Below are 22409 nucleotides of genomic sequence, written 5' to 3' on the forward strand. Positions count from 1 at the left end.
AGAGTGTTTGGATTAGGGAGTTTCTAGTGTAATCAGTGGTGGCAACGTGAGTGCTGTTTGAAGGCTCAGCAGCACAAGCATCCCTTTATAGGGGGATTTATTTAAGTCACAGGCTAATGTATTTTTTATTGGAGGATCTGTGCTAAAATTTTTCATTCAGGCATCAGGAAAATAATATTTGTGGTCTTTAAACATGTAAAGAGTTATCAGTGCTAATGAGCTTTCCACCTCTTTCCTGCAATAATAACACCTTCTAAATTACATTTTTCCAGCTCAGTAAAGTGATACATTGATCTCATCCCTGTGGTGCAATGCTCGCAAAAGCATAGAAATATTAAAATCCCACAGGTGCAGGAGCAGCGTGCTCAGCTAAGTAGCTTAAAACTGTCATGTGCCTTTTATTCTGAAAATGTATTTACACTAAAAAAAATCAGATACAATCGCTGCTGCCTGTGGATACAGATGTACCTTCATACTGAAGTGCTTTTTATACAGGTTTTTATTCTAGGTGTTGAAGATGTTCTTTGTGGCTGTCTGAAGTGTATTGTGCTCACTAGTCTGGATATTACAGTTACTGGAAGAATTCAGCAGCTCCAGCAGCTCCTGCTGTGAGAATATCCATTAAAGAAGAGGGAGGAATGCACAAAGCAGAGTGATGAAGTCTCATTTTTTCATTTTCTCTATCGTCCCTGTCAGAAAGAGGAAATGAAATTTGAGGTCAGAGTTAGAAAAATCTGCAGAAGAAGAGGAACAGAATAGTTCTACAGGATGTCTAATGCAGGCAGCGTGATGGATAGTAGATGGCTGAAGGCACAAAACTTCATCCACTTCCTTCGCTATGAAGTCCAGCCTTCAGGCAGTGATGCAGCAGAGAAGATGATGTGTTTATAGTGGTAATCACACAAGGTCACTGGTGAAATCAAGATGGTCTTTGGTGCAGGAGTCTTTGCAGTCCCATCTCTTTGAGGGCAGTCCTCAAAATATGGTGTAAGTAATGCTTTTTTTTTCCCCTCAAAGTCCACAGTAAGTCTTGAACTAATAATAACAAAATTGATGTTATCTTGAATTAAGCTTAAGTAGTTAAAAGATGAAGGGGTGAACAAGTCACCGTCATCTAAGTGAGGGAACAGATCCAGGGCTGTTAGGCAGATAATGGCTTGTGCCTGCAGTAATACTCCAGGAAGGGTGAGGGGGTACTCATGGTGAGCCCCCAGAGTGTGGTTCCTCATTCCCTACAAATTCACACACCAGAGCACCACACCTTTGAACTGCAAATAGGATATCACTACCAAAGAGTTGATGGCTGTATGTGAATAGCGCTGAACCTCCCCAAGTGCCGCAGACTGCCTATGCCTAGGTGAAAGTCATGAAACTAATGCCTAGCTTTTGAGCTCCAGCTCTTCATCAGTGTTGGGCTTGCATGTAGGAAAACAGTCGCACAGCCCACATGTAATGAAAAAGTAATTGGTATTTTTGTCCTGAAAAAGTATATGTTCTGATTGTAGCTGTTCACGTGAAAAAATGGTGAAGGAAAGAGCTGTTCCCAGAGTTTGCCATTTTTGTCTCAAAGCTGCCTAGGTGTTTTCTGTGCTCCACAATTCCTGCTGGGTGGGAGAGAACAGATTAAAATGATTAGACACAGAGCTATTTTGAAAGCAGAAGCAAGTCTGCCTTTCAGCCCTGCAGTGACCAATCATTCGGTGTGCTCTTCCTTTGCTATAGGCTCCTGTAGTTACTTTTGAACCTTGCTTGCCCTGTGGGTGACAAGGCATCTTCTTTTTGGACATTCTTGGGATCTTTAAATCAGGTAAGTTCTCAAGTTGCAGGCTGACAGTGCCGTGTCTTTCAGCAGAACAGTATTCTTACCATGCAGTTTCAAACCAACGTACCTTCTGTCTGCCTAATTGTGCTCCCTCTCAGTGCACTGGTTTATTCTACTTCACTGTAGCCAGGGCAGTCCTCAGGATGCCTCAGCCTGCAGCTCACGCTCCAGCCAGCCTGCATGAGGCTACGTGCCTCTAAGCACACTGAAGTAATGCAGTGTCATGGTGCTGAAGTGATTCAGTGACTCATTTCCTGATGCTCTGTCAGATGTAGAACGTGTTACGTGTATTAATTGATACAAGACCTTACTGAATCCACCAGCTTTGTGCACAAACACCAGAAGTGAAAGCATCACAATTCTGATGACTGCGTCTCTTCTGAAGGATTTTCTCGTCTTTTCTTGCCCCCTGACTTACAAAACTGATCTCTTCAATCTGGGCCTCTAAATGTTTAATTTCAGAGTGAAATTCTGATTTTTTCATTGTAGTTTTTTTCCTCTTGGCAGAATCATTCAGGTGAATCAAGCTGTATTCGTTACTGCTGCTCTAGATCTGTAACTTGAATTTGGGGCAAGTAAAGCATTTGCTAAACGAATATACCCTCATCCTCTTCAAGCCGATCTATGCCACCTTCTGGTGCTTATTATTCTATAATCTTACTCTGTTTATTTTGTTCTGTATAAATCAATGGGCTGAATCCCCTGGCACACCTCTGGCAGACCAGCAAGGCTACCTACATTTTAACTAAGAGTCCAAACACCTAAAATGGAGAAGCAGCCCTGAATTCTTTAGCTTGCTTGTTGCTCTGCACTTGGTGGCTTTCTGCTTGTTATTCACAACGAACAAATGAGGGCAGATACCTACACCCTTCTTCTTCTGGTATGAGAATGCCTGAGTGTCACCCTCTGCTGCTGTTTGCGCGGTTTTCTGCCTCCCACTCCTTTGGCTCACATTCTGTCCCTAGTTCTTGGTCCTCAGTCCCTCCCTGCCTCTCTTGGGGCATCTCTCTTGTGGTATTTTTTTTCCTCCTCTGCATATGGTGGGATTGCGTCACTCTTCTCTCTAGCTCATCCCCCAGGACTCTTTTCTCCCTGCTACAAGATAGTGCTTGAATCTGGTGAAAAAATCAAACCTCCTGAGTGCTGGAGGGGCTTATGCACTACTTCAAAAGCAGAGTGGAAAAAATTAGCAGAGCAACACCTAGGGAGTGGACAGAGGCAGACAGAGGGAGAGGAGCTGCTGCAGCAGTAACAGCCCTGTAGATGCTCCTGTGGTTTGCATTGCAGGTAAAGTGAGAAAAGAAAGCAACCTGTGGCATTAAGCCTGCTCCCTTTTGCTGCCTCCCACTCATCGTTTCCTCCCCAAGCCTCTGCATTTCTTTCTTACACCATGTGTGCCTTGTCCAGTGAATGCTGATGAGAGGCGTTAGTGCAGGCTGCAGACAGGCGTTTATTCTCCGCAGACTATCTTAAGTCTTTTCAAATGAGTAGCTGTTTATTGCATGTTCCTCTAGAGATGGCCCTGGACTTGGTGGTCTTTGGTACCTCAAGACAAGATATCTGTTGCTGAATGTGGCTCTTCTTTTTGGCTAGCATCCCTATTCACTTCCAGGAAAATGATGAGTTTATGTCAGGTTCAGTAATCCTGATGTCTGCACAGTTGAGAGCAACAGCACTTTAATATGAGTGTGAGTGTGCATGTGTATATATGGAAACTCTGCTAAGGTCACTAGTTTTCAGTGACTCATATTCTGTTTTTGTGGCAGCCCAGCCATAGCAGGTTGTCCTTTTTTATCTTCTGTCTCTTTCCTTTAAAAAAACCACTACATGAGAAAAGTTAATATCTAAATATAGCTTGGAAGGTCCGTGTCTTTGGCAGGACACACGCACTCAAGTACAGGAACCTCTGTTCACTGGCATCCCTCTTTAACTCTGCAGTACTAGCCTATTCTTGCACTGGCAAAGAAGCACTTTTAACATTTACATTAGGTTAGAGTTATTGTGAAAGATATTTTCTGGGCTGTCTTTCTGGGGCTCATCCTTATCTTCCACTTTCTGACTGCTCACTACCAACCTGGAGAGGACTGTTGGGCAAAGCCAGCTGAAGCAGTCTGTCCCTTTATCTAACTAAGGCACTGAGATATTTCTGGTTCCCATTAGTTTCTACAATGAGGGAATTTTCCACTTTTTCTTTTCTGCGCTAAAGATAGGACTTGCACTGCCCCAACACTTATGGACCATAGAATCATAGAATGGTTTGGGTTGGAAGGGACTCTAAAGAACATCCAGTTCCAAACCCCCTTCCATAGGCAGGGACACCTTAGGCTAGTTTGTACTGCTCACAATCCCCTCCAGCCTGGCCTTGAACACTTCCTTGAATACTTGGAAATTTTTAGTCAGAAAATGTCATTTACTGGAAGAATCTGCCAAGGTAAGATTCTTTAGCTTTTTCTAATTTAAAAAAACCTCTTTCTCTGACTTTTTACCCCTTTGTTTTCCTCTCTTTTACCCCACAAAAACTCTATGGTCTACTACCTATTGAAAAAACTATTGATTTTGGAACACAGATTTTGGGGAAAGGAAGCTGTTCCATTTCAAGATGTGAAGGAAGTTCTAAAATCAGATTTGAAATACAAACAAATCGCAGAGGATTTGTCTGTATGTGTTAATATCTGTAGCTTGCCTGTAAACTCCTCTGCTGTACGGGTGATGGCAGAGCACCACCAGCCTTCATTCATCACTGCTGGAGCAGCAGGCAGCACTCCACTGTGCTGTGGAGCTACCTCTTAGAAGCAGATCATAGACAAATGAACCAATTTGTACAAAAATAATCATCACTGGGATGATTCTTTCAGATTCATAATAGTGTATTAAATAATAACCATTAATTTGTTGTCTAGAAAAACACCCGGACTCAGCCAAGCATTTCCAGTTTCTGTAGATAGCAATTCAATTACTATTGTGCTGGAGTTAAATCTCATGGTATTCCTGTGAGAAATTTTATTCTGTATTTATTCTCATTTTATGGACTGGGACACAGGGATGTACTTGGCTGAGGACACAAAATAAATCTATTTGAAGTTTTCTAGGAATTTTGCCATAGTTAATATCAGTGGTTGAAAAACTTGAGTATAAAGGATGCTGTCAGTGCTGTCTGTAGCCTAGCCCTCCTCTGAACAGTTGCCCATAGTGCGGAAATGTCCATTATCTGCCTGCACTGTTGCTCAGAAAGTTGCTCTGCCTGTTCCTGCCAGGGAGAGATCTTAGAGGAGAGGAAAATGCCTCCTGATGCCCACGGATCACCTAACACCATCAGAAGCAGAACCACCTAAATCAGACCCACTTCAAAACCTCCTGTTAACATTTTACAGGTTCACTTGTTTTACATATTTCATCCTTTCTGTGTTTTCCTCTGCAGGCTCATGTAAGGAAGAGTTTTGCCTGGATGCAGAAATCTGTGGTTCTTGTGACATTTTTAGGCACATCAACTGGTTCACACAGCCCTTGCGAACAGACCGGAGGCTGCAGCACATCCTTCAGTGCCTGGGCACTTGCACCATGGTAGGGGCTTAGCAGTGGAAATTTTTATCTCTCCCAGCAGGAAAACAAAGCTTTTCTCTTGACTGAGCTCTCATGCGGTGCTGACAGCACTGGCTGGGGCGCTGCCAAAGAACAAAGGGCAATATTGTCTTTAAAAAGCAGAAAGCGCATTAAAAGTTTCTAAGCTCTGTTTGTGAAAATCTCGGAGTCACTTCATTAGGAGCTCAGAATTGGTCTGACTCCTTCCAGCCTCCCCACTTCACCCTCGTCTCTGCGCGATATTGCAGCTGCTCTGATGAAAAACAGTTATTTAAAAATCTGCTCGTAGCTATGGCAACCTTCATGCACTGCGTTCGACCAAAACTCTGAAACAGCAGCAGAAGTTTCTTAACAGGGTATTTATGAAGATTTTTGTCTTTGTACAATTTAGAATGGAAATACTCCAGTTTTAAAGAGGGGGTGGTTATCAAAATCTCATTAATTTGGGAATAACATTTTTGTTGTGGGAGCTGCTGCTTAGCTCTTCTTTTTGTGGTTCTGAGGTTTTTTGGTTGTGGTGTTTTTTTTTTGGGGGGGGTTTTGTTTTGTTTTTGTTTTTTTTTTTAAGATTCCCCTGATTCCTTGAACTCTTCAGAGCCTAAGACCTGGGGCACTTTCCAGCTCCCTGTTCCTCCTGCCTGTGCCTGCCCTCCTGCTCTCTCTAACAGATGGCTAGTTTTGCAGCAGTGTGGTGGAAGGAAAGTGGTGTTGGGATCAGGCTGGTGGGGATGGAGCATTGCCAGGGGTCCCAGACTTTGCCTTCCGTTGGAGAATCCAGGTGATTTATTTAGCCCTTTGCCCACGCAGTTGGCCAGTTCCCTGCTCCGAGAGAAGCAAATAGATGTGCTTGCAGTTAGGTTATTTGGTGCCTCCATGATATTTCAACATTTCTCAAAGACATGAACTTTCAGGGTGTACTCAGTTTCTCTAGGTACAGTCACAGTAGACTATTCACAGACATCTCAGTTGTGCTGGCAGCACCTTAGTAGAGTTACATTTGCAAAGTTGCTATTTTTCCTTTTCTTTTCCTCCCTCTTTTTCTCTGTGCATTCACATCTTCAAAATCATCAGGATAAAATTATGGAAGCTTCGCTGAGATGTACACTCTGTTGCCCTAAACCCCCTTGAGCCATGATGATATGTTCTGGTGCCTCCAAAGTGTGGATTAGGTCTAATTAATACTGTTTCTTGGTCAATGGTTTTGACACAAATGCATCGAAGGGATTTATGTAATTACAGATGTAACAGCAAGGGCTCTTTTGCTAGGAAGCTCTCGGGGCTGTGGCAGGGAAGTTTGCTCCTAGTGATGGGGTTTTGGCCTCCAGCCACATACCTACCACTGTAGGTATGTGTCTGCCCCATCACTCTTACGCTGTTTTTTTGCCTGGGCAGGTTTGAAGCTATTGATTTGCACTGAAAGATGCTTTAGGTGTGGACAGGCACATTCCTCAGCTAGCACACATTTGTATAACTGAGCATTGGTACCTTTTGTCCATACCAACAGGGTTATTCCTGACCCATATGGTGAAATGTTCATCTTTTGAAATGCTTCACAATAGGTTATAATGAGCCAGCAAGAGGACGTGTTATCAGGGTAGTCAAAGAGGATTGTATTTCTTTTTTCTAACCTGTAGAAAAAAAGAGTTGAATTGATCTCATTTCTCACAATACATCTAAGAGAAAACATGGAAGGGATGTGAAACATTCAACACCTTCCAGCCCTCCCACTGTGCATTTTGGATAACTGACGTTGTGTCCACCCTCCTTCTGGCACAATGAACATCCAGTGTCTAATCCATACACCCCATCTGTTGCTGTGATCAGGTGAGAGAGGACCAGGACATAGAAGAATATAGGCCTATTAGATAGGCAGGGCTCCAGAAGGGGAATTGCACTACTGCAAACAAAAGAGATTGAATGATGAAACTTCTTTGCTGTCCGTTGATTGTGCTAAACCAACTACACTTCATTCAGGGCTGTGAATCTCTAATGGAGACTGCAAAAATTGCCAAAGGGGCTGGAGTTGTACCTGTATTGGCATGGGAAGTTTCTGGTTTGATAGGAAATTGGATGGATCGAAGAAAATAAGGCTGAATAGAATCTGAAGGAATCCTCTAGTCTAGACCATGCAATGTGCTGGGGGGCATTCATAGACATCAAGGAGATGTAGGCCTTGGGTTCAGGACTGGATCCAGGCTTCAGCAGTTTCATGTTTTGAAATTTCCCTATCACAGTACAACCACATATCAAAGGGTTTGCAGAGCCCTGCATGCCTTTGGCATGGAGGTGAACACGCAGGAAGGAGAGCTGAGGTGTGCCCATCCTTCACTGAGTATCAGCGAAGCATGAAATGGGCTGGAGGTACAGGGCTGCAAAGACATCATCCGGTCATGTACATCCTCTTTTCTGCTAGGTCTGATGCAGAAAATAACCTGGTGAGCCCCGAGGACTAAAGCTCTTCTGCCTTTTCTGAGAAGTGCCATGTGCAGCACGCAGGCACAGAGAGCTCCACTGCATTCCCATCTGTCTGCTGGGGACACGTCAGGATCCATGCCAAACCATGGATTAAAATAACATTAACACCATCTACTTCAGGACATTGTATTCAGGCAGTCCTACCATGAGCTAAATCTTTCTGACTTACAAGGAAATTATTATTCTCAGCTTGCATAGAGGCAGTCAGAAAGTTGTGTTAGAAGCTCTAGCACGCCATGGTGTGTTTTTCTGGTTGGTTTGTGGGGTTTTAAGTCAAATTGGTTTCTTTCAGCGGTTGGAGAAAGAACACAGTTAGAGGGCAAAAGACAGGGAGCGATGCTGGGATGATTTGCTTCAGTATAAGTTAACTTGCAGCCAGCAATCACCTTTGCTTAGATTTCATTTTAATGGGAATTTTCTCAGTCACTGTTTGAGATGAGAAGATGTGGATAGATCTTTTTTCAGCAATTCAGTGCTTCTAGCTGCAAAACTGTAATGGAATGAAAAATGCAGTTTGGAAAGGAACCAACACTGTTTGTTTTGTTCTGCACTTTCCCCACTGTTGAAAACAGGAAAACAAACTCTAACAGCAGCTCACAACTGGAAGGAATTAACCAAGTAAATACAGGAGCTGCAGCTTGTGAAAGCTGCTTTCAAAAACTGGATGAAGGAACCACTGAATCCCTGCAGCTCCTCAGCACCCACTGATTCCCTGCAGCTCCTCAGCACCCACCGGTTGAGCTGCTGCTGCCAGAGCAGCTTGTGGCTGCTGGCATTGCTCTCACCTGTGGCACCAATGGCTCGGTGGAGCTGCCAGGACAAGCTCTTGCACGGGATACCTTATATTAAAACAAAGGTACAAAATATTTATAGGAGCCTTCAAAAGATCTGTCTGTCACCCATCTGGCTTCTTTATTCAGATACAATGCGCTGTTTCCAACGTAACTAGTCCTTCTCTAGTTTAACGTGTTGAGGTTTTTAAGACCCGCTGCTCTCCATCATTTCACAGGAGCTCTCCAGCGGATCTGGTGTGTCAGAAATTAGTCTATGTATATTTGCTTAGCTAGTGTTTCAGCTTTTATCAGTCCATCCTGGCTAGACACGTGGCAAGCTCTGGCCTCCTATTTCTACCGTTTGGTTTTACTTTCCTTCAGGGATTTTTCTCTTTCCCCTTAATCCTGCAGCTCGCATCCTCAGAAAAGCAAATTAAATACATTTTTAAAAGCGCTCTGGACTTCTGCTTAAATGAAACCATCTCCTATAAACCCCTTCTGAGCTCCAAGAAATCTTGTGATAAAGCCTCTGATGCAAACTTCTCAAGATTGGCTGAGAAACTGAAAAAGTGCATATTTGCTTGAGCAGAACAAATATTTATAGGAGCCTTCCAAGCTCTGTCTCCTGCCATCTGGCTCTGCCGCAGCGGAGGCGCTGGAGCCTTCCCCTCGCCTACACGTGCAGAGGGGGGAGCGGGGCACAGCCGCGGCTGCACTGACTGCGTTCAGTGCCTCGGGGCTTTTCCTCCCTCTCCTCCGCGAGCGAGAGAAGTTGCTAGGCTCGATTTTCCCACTAGAGGACAGGAATGTAACGGCGAAGAGCGGCGGAGCGCGGGGAGCCCGCTTTTAGTTTGGTAAGGGAAGGCAAGGGGAAAAGCTGCAATTAGGGTGTGGGCATCTAGTGATATAGGGTGCTAAGTGTCTGCCAGGCGTTTTAGGGGGAGGGAAATAGAGAATGAACTCTGCCAGTTAATTCTAGAGGTACAAACAGTGGAAGAGGAGGTGTGGTGCTCCTCAGGGCTGCTTATTGGCGCTGGCCTTGCTCACCATCTTTGCTGGTGACAGGGATTGAGCACCCTCAGCAAGTTTGTTGATGGCACCAAGCTGTGTGGTGCTGCCAACACTCTGGAGGGAACGGATGGATCCAGAGGGACCTTGACATACTTGAGAGGTGGGCCAATGCCAGCCTCATGAAGTTCAACAAGGCCAAGTGCAAGGTCCTGCACCTTGGTCAGGGCAATCCCAGGCACAGATATAGGCTGGGAGGAGAACGGATTCCAAGCAGCCCTGAGGAGAAGGACTTGGGGGTGTTGCTCGATGAGCAGCTCACTATGGTTTGGCAGTGTGTGCCTCCAGCCCAAAACCACCCCACCCTGGGTGCTGGGCTGTCAAGCAGGACGGGGTTCTCCCCCTGTGCTGTGCTCTGGGGAGACCCACCCCTGCAGCCCTGATCCAGCTCTGGGGCAACAGCACAAGAGGGACGTGGAGCTGCTGGAGCCAGTCCAGAGGAGGCCATGGAGATGCTGCGAGGGCTGGAGCAGCTCTGCTCTGGAGCCAGGCTGAGAGAGCTGGGCTGGGTCAGCCTGGAGAAGAGAAGGCTCCTGAAGGGGAGACCTTAGAGCAGCTCCAGTGCCTGAAGGGGCTGCAGGAAACCTGGAGAGGGGCTTTGGACAAGGGCCTGTAGGGACAGGACAAGTGGGAATAGCCTTAAATTGAAAGAGGGTAAATTTAGATTAGATATAAGGAAGAAATTCTTTGCTGTGAGGCGGTGGTGAGATACTGGCATAGGTTACCCAGAGAAGCTGTGGCTGCCCCATCCCTGGCAGTGTTCAAGGCCAGGTTAGACAGGGCTGTGACCAACCTGGTCTGATGGAAGGTTTCCCTGTCCATGTCAAGGGGCTTGGAACTAGATCTTTAAGGTCCCTTCCAACACCAACATTTCTAGGATTCTACGATTTTGCTTTAAGAATATTAGTTTTAGCAAACAATTGCAGGTGGTATTGGAACAAGGGGTAAAGTTAGTAATGGGGTGTTCTCAAAACCTATACTTCCACTGACTGGCACTGGGAATTTGTCTCATTCCTTTCCTGGACTCTGTAAGAGAAGAAATTCAGCATTCCCAGGCTTGTTGAATCAAAATAGCTCTGCAGATGCCTTTGCTTTAGGGATTGCCTGTTTGCACAGAAGATTTTTCATCTGAACCCCAGGAATATTTGCTTTTCCCCTTCCTCCTTCCCCAAAGATGTCTGGTTTGCAGCAGCGTGTAGGTCCCTTTTGCTGAGCTGCCTGCAGAGCTACTTGGGAAACCAAACACAGCACTCCAGATTTATTAAAATGCATTGCTTGCTTTTTGTCAGCAGTGCTGATGTTGGTAAGAACAACAGGGCAAACACCTTAATAGGCAAGCCACGAGATGGTGTAGTGTTTATCTCTCACACACACAAAGTTTGGATATGGCTCAGCTATTGCATACAGGCAGTGGTGGTATTAGTTTTGAATGCTGTTGGAATTAAGTACAAGTGGGCCTTTATAGAAGCCCAGAGAGCTGCTGAGCCAAGTACTGAGCTGCAGAGACAATTGTCCCCAGGACTGTAGTCTGGACCCAGACCCAGTGCAGAGCACCCTTGTGGGTGCAGATCTTTGGGGCAGTACTGTGGCAAAAGAAAGCTTTCATCAGGCTCAGACTGGGCACAGAGGCTGAAAGACCCTGTCACAATGGAGGTATGGGGTGCTGTGAGGACTGGTACTGTGTGTCTGCCACTCTCCATCCACACTGATGAAATAAGAGTGAAAGAGGCAGCTCTTCAGGTGCTTTGTTGGGTGAGTGTATTACAGAGATAGAAAAAACCCACGCAGCACTAACTTCCTGTGTGCAGAGTCACCCTTCCATAATGCAGAGAAGCACCAAAACGCTCCTTCTCCACACACAGGAGAGAGAATAGTCTCCTCTGCTGCCAGAGCTACAGAACTACTCCAATTAGATAAGTTTTACTGGTAGGGGTATTTTTTATCTGAAAAACCTCTGGCTGTTGTCCAGGTCTTCTAGGTCTTTTTTTATGTGAATAAATATTACAAACATATAACAGAGAGATAAAGAGCCTCACTGAATAGCTGCACAAAGAGACAAAAGGGTAGCATTGAATTCCTGAAATAGAAATGCATCAGTGGATGTAGATGGATCTCACCTGTGAGAATTGAAGTCCCTTTTCTCTGATTGCCTAGTTGTGGCCAGCTGGGTTTTGCATCCCCTCTCAAAAGGTAGAGCCATTTGTTTAAAATGCTTAACCTTTGCTTAGGAGTTGCTTCAGTAATGACTCATGGAGGAGGCTGCAGTGAATTGAATCACTACTCAAATTGTCTACTGTGTGAAGAATATAGTTGCAGAAAAAAGGTTAGCAAAAAATCTCTAAGGTCTCAGGTGATCTCAGCCCCAACTGCTGTAATCGTTTTAACTTGCTAACTGCTGCAGTCTGGGCTCAGCCTCACTGCTGATGGCACTTTCCTCTGCAAGATTGTTCTCCTACTTTTCTTTGGATTATGTTGGTATTGCCCAATGTCTAAATATAGAGTAACTCAATGTTTCCATTCATTGCTTTTGTACGTAAAACGTGTTAATCTGTTCTAAGCAGCAGAGCATCGTCTATAAGCTGGTATTTCGGCACTTCATTTGGTCTGTAGCTATTTCAACTTTCCTGAGCTGTTTGAAGGGGAAACGTGTTCTGGCACAGAAAACAGAGCTGCAGCCGGCCCACTGCTCAAAAGCACTGAGGTTTCTTCAGCTGGTGGGACTTTTCTGTCAAAGAAGTCCAGGCCTGCATGGACATGCTGAAATTGTGGTGGTAACATTGCAGACATGATTTCCAGCTTCAAAAGGAGGCATTTTGTTTCTAGCAGGTCAAGGACTGGATCAGAAAGGTAAGGACTTTCTGAGGAGGTTTAAGTTTTGCTCTCTAAGGGTAACAACTACATGGAGAAACTGGTCCTAAGGACAGCAAGGGCAAGGGGATAAGTTCTAACCAGGGATGTCTGTGAGCAGTCTCAATAGGAGGTGTCCGAGATATCAGTGTTTCCAATAAGCTGTATAAGCAGTCCTGCTCCTTTCTGTGCTGATGAGTAAGCCAGTCCTCAGCTCTCTGGCCAGCAGAGTTCACACAGCCTCCAGCAGCAGAGCAGACAGCCTCCAGCACCTCTGATTGTACTCAAGAAGTGCTGCCTTGGGAGCTGTGAGAGAGGAAAGGAATTAGCAGCTAGCTCTCCTGCTGTAGGCAGAGGTGCCTGGTACAGCCTGGGTCCTGCAACCCTCTCAGCCTGTGCCCATCGCAGGCTGTGGGAAGGACCTGTGCAAATGGCAGGGCTGTCACGTTGTCATATTTCATCACCTTTCCTTATTCATAATTGACTCGGTGTTGAACATCCCATATTGATTCAAGCCAGGGAGAGCCTTGCAGCTCCAAAGTAACTAAGTGGAGCGACTAAGCACTTCATGGGTATCTGAGTAACCTGTTGGATTGCATGGGGCACACAAAACCTCGATTTCCCACAGTGAGTTATGAAATAATTACATCATAACTGGCAAAGCTGTTTCTTTTAAGGAGGATAAATTTCCCAAGGGCAATACTAAGTTGACAAGCTTTCAGCTCTGGTGTGTCATTTACTGCTCTTTCTTGTGTTGACTTTTTATAGTGGTTTCTGTGGAGCGAGTGGTTACTCAGCCAAAATAATGTGGCAGAACGAGACCCTCAGATGGGGTCTGGGATTCCATCATGGAGCTTTTCACATATCTCAACAAACATTAATGTTAGGAGAGATCACTTATCAATGACCAGTTTGCTTCCCAGCCCACACTGCTGAAAACACCTAGAGTTCTTGCAGTGCTCCCAGGAGTTATTGGCAGAAGCAGCTCCCTGGAGCTAAAGTGGAAGAGGCAATTTAACGTGACTAAAGTTTAAGAAATGCTCCTCTCTAATACAAGCAACCTGTGATGAATTATCACTCCTCCTAGGGTTAGAATATAAGCCCAACAACTTATACCTGGCAGCCTTTAATAGCTGTGCATATGCAGCCTCTTTGCTCTGCAACCCAGGAGAATGGCTTCTTAATATTCCTCTTAAAGACTTAGTGTTTGTGCTGGGTTTCCTGTAAATTCATAGTGTTTCATTTGCAGCCAAGCTGCAACAAAACCCACAGAACGATTAGGAAGCCTTGCACGTACATACAGAAAATGCAGTCACAAGATTGCTAAATAGAAATTGCTCTATCTTTAAATGATCATGAGCTGTCAGCTGTTCCTTTGTTCGGATTATTATAGACACACATAAAACACTTGATTGAATGCTCAAGTTTTCACCAGCTAGAATCCAGACGGATGTCTGATAAAATAACAAACACACCCCACTCCACCCCTCCTCAAAATCCCCTTCCTGCTTGTGCTGAATTTCTCCCTGTATTGAAGCCAGTATTTCATGGACTAAATTGGACAAAGCAAGCAAACAATCTCCTTCCTATTGGTTTCCAAATCAAATCATTGTTAATCACATCAATATTCCCTGCTGATTCAACAGTCTCAGTGGCTATCTTTCTGGCTCAAACATGCTCCTCTGCATGGATGCTGTGGAGCCCTCTGTGTGTGCTGCCCACATTTGCTATTAATTATTGCTGGAAGCACTCAGGTCTGATTCTCTCACCTCTTCTTTCTCCTCTAGTTTTCCCTCATGCAGCAGGGAAGAAACAGAAATAATACCATTCTTCACTTGATGTTGGATTTCTAACCTAACCTCTTCTAGTGATGTGAGCCTAGTGCTGAAGTACAGATCCAGGGTGCCACTGGCTTACCTGTAAGCAATCACAATGCCTCAGCTGCTGGGAAACGTGGCAGACATCTCAGTCTGGTGAGCTGCTAATTTCTGGGGCAAAAATCTGCTCTTTTGTGGTACAACTCATATGGGTGGTGTGACAGCTTAGAGGGGTTCAGAGCCTGCCTCCTGAGGCTCTGCTGGTTGCAGAGCAGAAGCCCTCTCCTGCAGACATTTGTCCAAAGGATTAATTTGAAATCCATGTGCATCTCTTTATGCTCAGTGAGACTCCCCTTATGCTCCAACCTGAGCTAGTGCCTGTGCTCTGGGAGGATGGCAATCAGGGCAGAAACAGCAGAGCTGCAGTCTGACTGTGGCAGGAGCAGTGCTGGCACTGGCAGTCTGATGTGGGAAGGGATGTGGCAGGACTTGGGATCAGCTCCTGCCCCCTCAGCAGCTCTGCCTGAGGTCAGGTCTCACGGCAGGCAGTAAACAGCTCCTTCCCTCCGTTGTAAAAGAGAGCAGAACGGAAGAAAAGATGGCAGCCTCAAACATGACTGTTTCCAGCAATAACAAGAAACCCCAGCAGTGCCCAGAGACAAACCAGCACACTCAAACACACAGAACACATCGCAGCCCAGCGGAGAGGAGCCTGCCTGACACCAGATTAGTGGTCAGTCTGAAAAGGAGAAGATGAGGCTTGGAGACCAAAATACTTTCTACCAGTTAGACACAGCTCACAGGAACACTGTCTGTGCACACGCGGACAGAAATGGTTGGGAAATCATACCCTGCCATTTGACATGTAGTAAATGTACCCTGTCAGATAAGCAAGAATCCAGGACTATATCTGTAACATCTATTAGCAATGGTAAATTAATTAAAAGTATGAACTAATTAACCTGCCTGCTCTCTGCCCCTTCCTTTGCCAGGGCAGTGAGTCTCATCCTGCCGTAAGCCCCACAGCAGCCTGTGCTGTGTCCTGGGCAGCCCTGGTTTTGCTAATGGCCCGCATGCTGCTCCCTGTGCATCTGGGGACCAAGGTGCCCTCTGCTTAATGAGGCCACTGACAGCCTGATGATGCTTTCTGTGAAAGTGTTCTCCCTTACCCCTTTCCTAAAGCTGTCTGCAGGCTGGCTATAATATGCCCTTAGGCTGGTGTGCGAGCTACAGAGTAGGGTCACCAGCAGAGGCTCAGATTGAAAAAGGGTTTTGAAGGGTCTCTGCCTTAGAAGTGGAAGCCTGCTGAGGTGAAGAGGGCTCTAGAAAGACACATAAACTTCTCATAAGATGGTTAAGATGAATTTAGGAAGTATTGGAGAAGCACACAGACCTTTGAACTATCCTTTAGCAGAATAGGCTTTGTATAGCCTCAAGGAAGCTTTAGCTAAGGGCAAATTTGGGCTAGCTTCATATCTGCAGTGGTTAACCTTCTACAGACCACTGCGTGCTCTGCAAATGGCAGAGACTCTGCACAAGCTGGTGAGTGCAACAGGAGGCTCTGCAGTAGCTGCACTGTCAGCCCATGGCAGTGCTACAGGTGCTGCATGCTGTGGGAGCTGATCTTTATTCTCTTACTGTCACGTTTTCCTGTCTGCTCACTTGTAAATCAAATTGCCATGTTCTCTGATGATAACGTTTTACTCCTCCTGAAGTTACTGTTTGCAAAGTAGCATCTGTACAGTGCTGTTTTCCCCTCTGAATAATCATTTTCATAATCTGAACCTGAAAAGAAAATCCAAACAACTACCATGGAAGAAGGGAAAATTCTCACAGAATAAATTTCCATAGACTCTGTTAAATTTCCCTGTAAATGCATATTACTTCTGGAGCTCCCCATGAAGACAGCAATGAGGAGAATTATTGTGCTCAGTTTTTACCTACTGACCCTACCAAATACTTTCCTCAGCATGCTATCAGAGGTGCTGTAGAGCTGATGCATTTGTTATTTTCTGTTTAATAGAGCTGATATTCAAATCAAGTGATACCCCTTGTCACAAATACAATTTCATCCTCCTACTGCACTTTCCAAGAACAATGCAATGACCTCGCTGTTAGATACTGTACTTGGTTTATTACTTTAAAATATGCTAGCACTTTGTTCGTAATAGGTTTGATGGCTTAAGCAATATAGGTGCTGAATTTTTAATGGTAAAAATATGGTATTTATTTTCTTTATATTTGAAGAAAGAGCAGGAAACACAAGTACCTTGTGAGAAAACTTGGCTTTGTGAGACCAAGTCCAGCTTTGCAGTCATGCTGGATCATGGCAGCACCCTTTTTTGAGGTGACTCTGAAAACGTTGCAATTACTACAGATGATTTGTCATTTAAGAGTGTTATAAAAAATACTTCAGAGGCTCTTGCAGCGCACAGGTGAGTTTTACCTTTATCATTGCAGCCCAGCAGAGAGGATCTGACCAGCCAGAAGATCTAAGCTGCATGCAGAGGGAGAAAGTCTTGCCTGTGCTCACAGCATCTTTGAATCAGTGGCAGAGATTTTTCTTGTCGAGGTGCTAAATTTGATGGAGGAGCATAGGCATGGGTTGGGCTTCAAGATCTTGTGGCCATTGGCCCCACCTGCCCTATTTCCTTCTGGTCTATTAAGTTCTATATTCAAGTCTAATGTGTCCAATTAAATGTGAGACTGAAACCCTACCAAGCATCCCAAAATTACCCTGCAGGGCCCAGAGCATGAAGCTGCAGCAGGGTAGGAGGGAGGGGACCAGCCGTGGGTCCTTGCAGCATGGAAGAGCTCGCAAGATCTCATGTTGCCAAAGTTCTGTGCTGCTTGACTCCTATCTGAGGAGTTTGTAGGTACACCAGTGATAAACAGCATTGCAGGATACTTTACGTATGAAGCATCACTGCTTTCAGGGGCACCAGGCTTTCCGGGGAGAAGCATGGTGGCATTTCTGGGTGAGGTAGTCTGCCCCTCTGCTCATGGTAGGCTTCACCTTGCCCTGCATAGCTGCTGCTTCTTCTCCTGACCTGGCCCCACACCATCCCCTTTCCTCAGGGCAGATATACACATTCCTGTTGATGTGCCCACAGATGGCTTCACTGGTCTTCTCCTTGCTTGGACAAAAGTTAAGAGGCTGCACAAAACTTCCCAGGAACCTGGGGGTTCCCTGGGCAGAGCTCCGCAGTGGTGTGGGGGAAGAGAGGAGATGTTTCAAGAAAGAACATCTGAGAGTATTTCTGCAAAAAACAGAAAATATTTTTAAAGCTTTGTGCACGAAATTTGGCTTCCTCTGAAACTGGAAATGGTCTCACAGCAACATATGCTAATTCATTAGATGAATTTCATTCATTGCAATGAGCTATAGTAATTTCTTTCTACTTTTGAATGCAAATTGCAATTCAGCCTTAACTATGGCGGTATTCCCATTACACGGGGCTGAAGAATGTCTATAATATTTACTTTACTCTTGCTTTTAGCATAGCAAAATCTTTTCTCAATAAGCTTCATCTCCCCCCAGAGCAGCCTTTTGTGCTGTTCCTCACGTGTCAGTTTTGCACCGAGGGGTCAGCTCAGGGTAACAGCATCATCAGGTCCGTAGGTCTACTGGGCACCTGGGGGGACCATATTGTGACTTACTTCTTGTTTTGCTCCTGGTGGGAACTGGGTCTGTCCAACCTGCTGTGGTTTCTAATGCTCACAGAGCAGGAGTCTGCTGAGGCATAGCCAATATCTGGCTTATTTTTGCTTTAATTTAAATGAGAAATTAGTTGCTTAATAAATAGAGGAATTTGCTTCCATTTTGATTTGCAATTTGAATTAATGATTCTTCCAGCAGAAATGAACTACTCCAATAATAACGGCTTTATAACCTCAAGGCTTCCCTCTGGACTGCTTATGAAAATGCAGCATAACCTCCATCAGTATTGAACTCTTACTGAGCGTCATAACCAGTGAGAGAAGAGGAATAGCAAGAGGGAGTGGGAGAGGGGGAGAGAATGAGGTTTGCTCCCCCCCAGTGCATTACAGTGTTTCTTAAAAATGGTTTTGATAACTTTTTTCTACTCACAGTAGACTGGCTTGTTATTTACATGTGTTATTCTCTCTGTGTGAGGCTAATGACTGCCTGAAATCATTCATTGGAAGCAATTGTTTGGACATGTCTCCAGGTACTTTAAAAGGTGATAAAGTACAAGATTTTTGTTATTGTTCAGCTCACATCTGGAGTCAAGTCCAGCCTTTGTCTGGCACGCCAAGTCAATAGCCTCACTCTATATTCTGCTTGCATCTTTACCTTTCTTGAGCTTATTCTGTCTGACTTGATACTGCTGGGTGTTGTAGAGACAGGAGGAACTGTGTGCAGAAGAGAGCGCCCTGGTTTGCGGTGGGAAGCTGGTGTGAGGAATTAAAGCTCCTGTTGTGACAGAGATGACAACAAAAGCAGAAAGCTTCCTCTTGCGGAAGGAAAGCCCGTCAACTGAGACATTCAGAGACGATACACCGGTATTGAACAGTGACTGTCACACTCATTTCCAAAGTGCCATTATGGCAGCACAGGTCAGGCTTTTGAAGCTTCCTTGCCAAAGGCTGCCTGGCAAGGTTTCTTCCCACCACTGCAGCTGACTGGCAGGATTTGTTTCCACCTACGCTTTAGCATAACGGGCACAGCGAAGAGTAAACAAATCCTCTTCAGTGCCCTCCCTTCCCATTCCAAAATCCTGGGGATTTTGTGTGCCCACTGCACATAACAAGGAAAATCAACTCGAGGTTCCCTGTGGCAGGGGCCATCAGAGCCATACTCTCTGTCAGGCTCTGGGAGCTGCCTGCATTACAGCATGCTTTCCCCACCATTTAACATCATCACTGCAACCTCCCACTGCCGTCACCCATCTCCAAAGGGCTGTTATTGCCCAGTCTTCAGATGCTGGTATAAGCAAATAGCTCAAGCTGAGAAGTCTGGTATTGGTACATTACAGGAAAATCTCTCAACCTTAAAATTGCTTATGGTAAAAAGCCCCAGTGTACAGATATCACTGTCTAACACACCAAACCACCTCAGGAGTTTAGGAATAAACGTGGCATACACTGATGTGAATGTTTATGGGGTGAGGGAAGACTGGCACAAAATACAAAGAAGCTGTGTTTGAAGGAAATGCATCTTAACATAAAGGTATTCTAATCTTTACCCTTCAGTATTTAAGTCAGTGCAGCCATTATTAAAGCAATTAAAATGCAATTACTTTTTCATCTTTATTTCAGTTCTTGGATAATTAAAGCTGCTTTACATCAAGGGTGATCCATAAAGGAAGGCATTTTGCATGTGAAAAGCTGCAAAGGGTGGAAGACTTTGGGGTATCAGCAGTGAGCAGCAAGCAACTGAGATTGTTAATGCTACAGTAAGCTGCCTCCTTTTGCATCTCTATGGGATCATGGAAAGAGGCCACTTGCTGGATTTCTGTACTCTGTCTTGATTAAATGGCTGTTTCAATTTGATATTCACTCCTTTCATACTTGTAATCACTTTAAGATTTTCATTTTATAGTATTCACTTATTTAACTGCTTGTTTCCTGCCAAGTCTAAAAAAAGAAAGGCTTTTCCCTCCCTTCTCCTTGCTGCAATAAAGGCAAGAGTTTACACAAAATTACTTCTATATTTAAAGTCTCCTGATGTAAATCTCTGATCTCTTTAAATAGTCAGAGCTAGTAGATATTGCAAATAAGTGCTGGAGTGAAAGAGCCTGAAGCTGTTGGGGGAGGCTGACAATTGCTGCAGCACACGGGCAGGCTGATGGTTGTCCCTGGGGCATGGGGAGGCTTGCGGCACCCCTGGGACCTGAGTGGGTGCCACCTCTCCCTTAATCTTCTGGAGGATTTTGGGGATTGCTGTGAGCCCTTTTCAGGTGTGTGCAGCCTGTGAGGCACCTGTGCCACCCCCAAGCTCCTGCAGTGCTGTGGGGTTGGGAATGAGAGAGCAGAGGCTGCTGGAGGCTCTGTCATGGGCACTTCTCCAGGGATGCAGGAAGAAGAAAGCTCTTCCCGTGGGGCTGCAGTGATTGATTGCCAGGCTGCCAACAGCCGAAAAACAAACCTGTTTTGGCTCCTCATCACCCGAATTGAATATCATCTGCCTTGTATCTTCGCCAAGGTAATGGAAGAAGAAATACAGTCTGAATGTGCTAGAAAGGACAAAACCCTCTTAGGTTTTAATTTTATTGTTAGAGACTAAGGAAACCAACATATTCTCAGGCGTTTGCTGGACTAGTTAGCTTTATCTCACTCATTTGTTAACACGTTTTTATTGATGTTGAGGGTGTAGCTTAAAGAGAGTGTGCAGTAGGAAAGTTAGAATTCATCTGTGGGGAGATGCCTTAGAAAGAGGATCAAAAATAGTGATCAAATGCCTGTGGCACTGCCTGTTTGCCAACGGGATCTGCCATCACTGTCCCCTTAGCAAAGCCAGTGAAATACTTTTGGGATTTTCAGAGGTGGCAGTGTTGAACCATCTGAGAAATTGGTATGGAAGGATTAGATGGCAGCTTCCTGTGGCCAGCCCTGACCCTAAGCATCTCAGCCAAGGTAAACTCCAGGGTCACCACTAGAAATGATGCCTGCAGACACAAATGTCATTGTTCAGCTCAGATTGGACATACAGTTTCAGACTACAGCCTAATAGCAGGGCAAGACCCATCCAGCTAATCTCACCTATCCGGGAATTGCACTGTGATGTGAGCTGGGTTTAATTGCTCTATTTTAGGTAAAAATAGCTTTTGATGTGCTGAGGAACCCTGTGATTTGTGAATCCAGTCCTACAGAAACGTATTATGAACCACTTCTGCTTTTTTGCTCTCCAGAGCGCACTGGTTTTAGCACATACCCTCAGAGGGCACAGGGAAGGGCAGCAAGACTGGCTGATTAGCAGGCTTGCAGAAAATCAAATTGGTCCTAAAACTTGGCTGGCTGCAAAACATTCTCAAAGGAAAAGGCAGCTGTGGTGTGGCTCTACCATAGCGAATCCACAGGCAGAGGGGACTAAAGTCTGCTTTTGCCTGCACTCAGTTGCAGTGCTGCAGTGTGAGTTTTGTTGGACCAATCCCTCGTGTACATGGGTTCAACAGTCTAACAGGGTGGTGGAGAAACTACTACCCAAATAAAAACCTCTGTTTTATTAATCTATATACTAGGTCAAAAGTGAAAGACAATCAGCTAAGAAAAAGTAAAGTTGTAAGCCTGTGGGACTTTTGAATGTCAAGCTGGATCTGTTTGGGACCTGGATCTGTTTAGGATTTGTATCTGATTGCTAATAGACTGCCAGGATCTGGTCAGTCCATGGCACAAAGCTGGCCCAAGGTCCAGGACTGTGTAACTGCAGGGGTCTGCTTTCTAGATTTTCCTCACTATCAAAAGTCTTTTTTTTTCTTTCTAAATAAACATACTCAGAAGATGATACAAAGAGCAGTGAGTGGCAGGACTGTAGGTTGTGAGCCTCCTGCTTCTTGCTTAAGTTATAGTGAAAAGAATGATGAAATGAAGGACAGATACTGTGAGGGGAGATCTAAAATCTATAGTAAGAGTAGTTCAGCTAAAAATGCTGGAATCCAAAGGCTCCTTGCAGTGTGTGGAGTTTTTATGTTCAAAAAGCAGTAGTGTTTTTGATGATGTCTGAGGTCTGAAAAACCTTCCCTATCTTTTGTATGGATTTTCTTTAGACTTCTAAAATCCCAGTGATGATGAATCAATCCTATCTGAGCAGCTCTGTAAAAATCTCACGTCCTTTCCCGTATGTTTCACATATCATTCCCCTTTTCAATCAATAGAACAAAAGCCAACTTCAATCTTCATTCATAATTGGTACAAAAAACAAGCCTGAAGTTTGAAAAGAAAGTTTTAATCATACTTCCTTAAGCCAACATCTTCTCCCCAATATATCTGTTTTCTGACCAGGTTTGGTAATAAGAGGGTCCTGGTGGCCATGAGTTCTCATGGGGCTTCTGACACCGCTGGAAAGAG

At 44.9% G+C, this 22409-nt stretch overlaps 1 long non-coding RNA gene across 2 annotated transcripts; it reads left to right on the forward strand.

The window, feature by feature from the left end:
- Window positions 1–657: 657 nt before the first annotated feature.
- Window positions 658–20025, forward strand: LOC130599416 (uncharacterized). Of its 2 annotated transcripts, none has more exons than XR_008972233.1 (4): window positions 658–987; window positions 1723–1807; window positions 5241–5757; window positions 18744–20025. It is a non-coding gene; the product is annotated as an uncharacterized LOC130599416 (long non-coding RNA). The 2 variants fall into 2 exon arrangements; XR_008972232.1 differs by having other exon boundaries at window positions 19662–20025.
- Window positions 20026–22409: the final 2384 nt, after the last annotated feature.

Source organism: Pezoporus wallicus, unplaced genomic scaffold (genome assembly GCF_028554395.1).
Source record: "Pezoporus wallicus isolate ANWC-B61680 ecotype Strahan unplaced genomic scaffold, APGP_CSIRO_Pwel_v1 contig_4309, whole genome shotgun sequence".
Lineage (NCBI taxonomy): Eukaryota > Metazoa > Chordata > Aves > Psittaciformes > Psittacidae > Pezoporus > Pezoporus wallicus.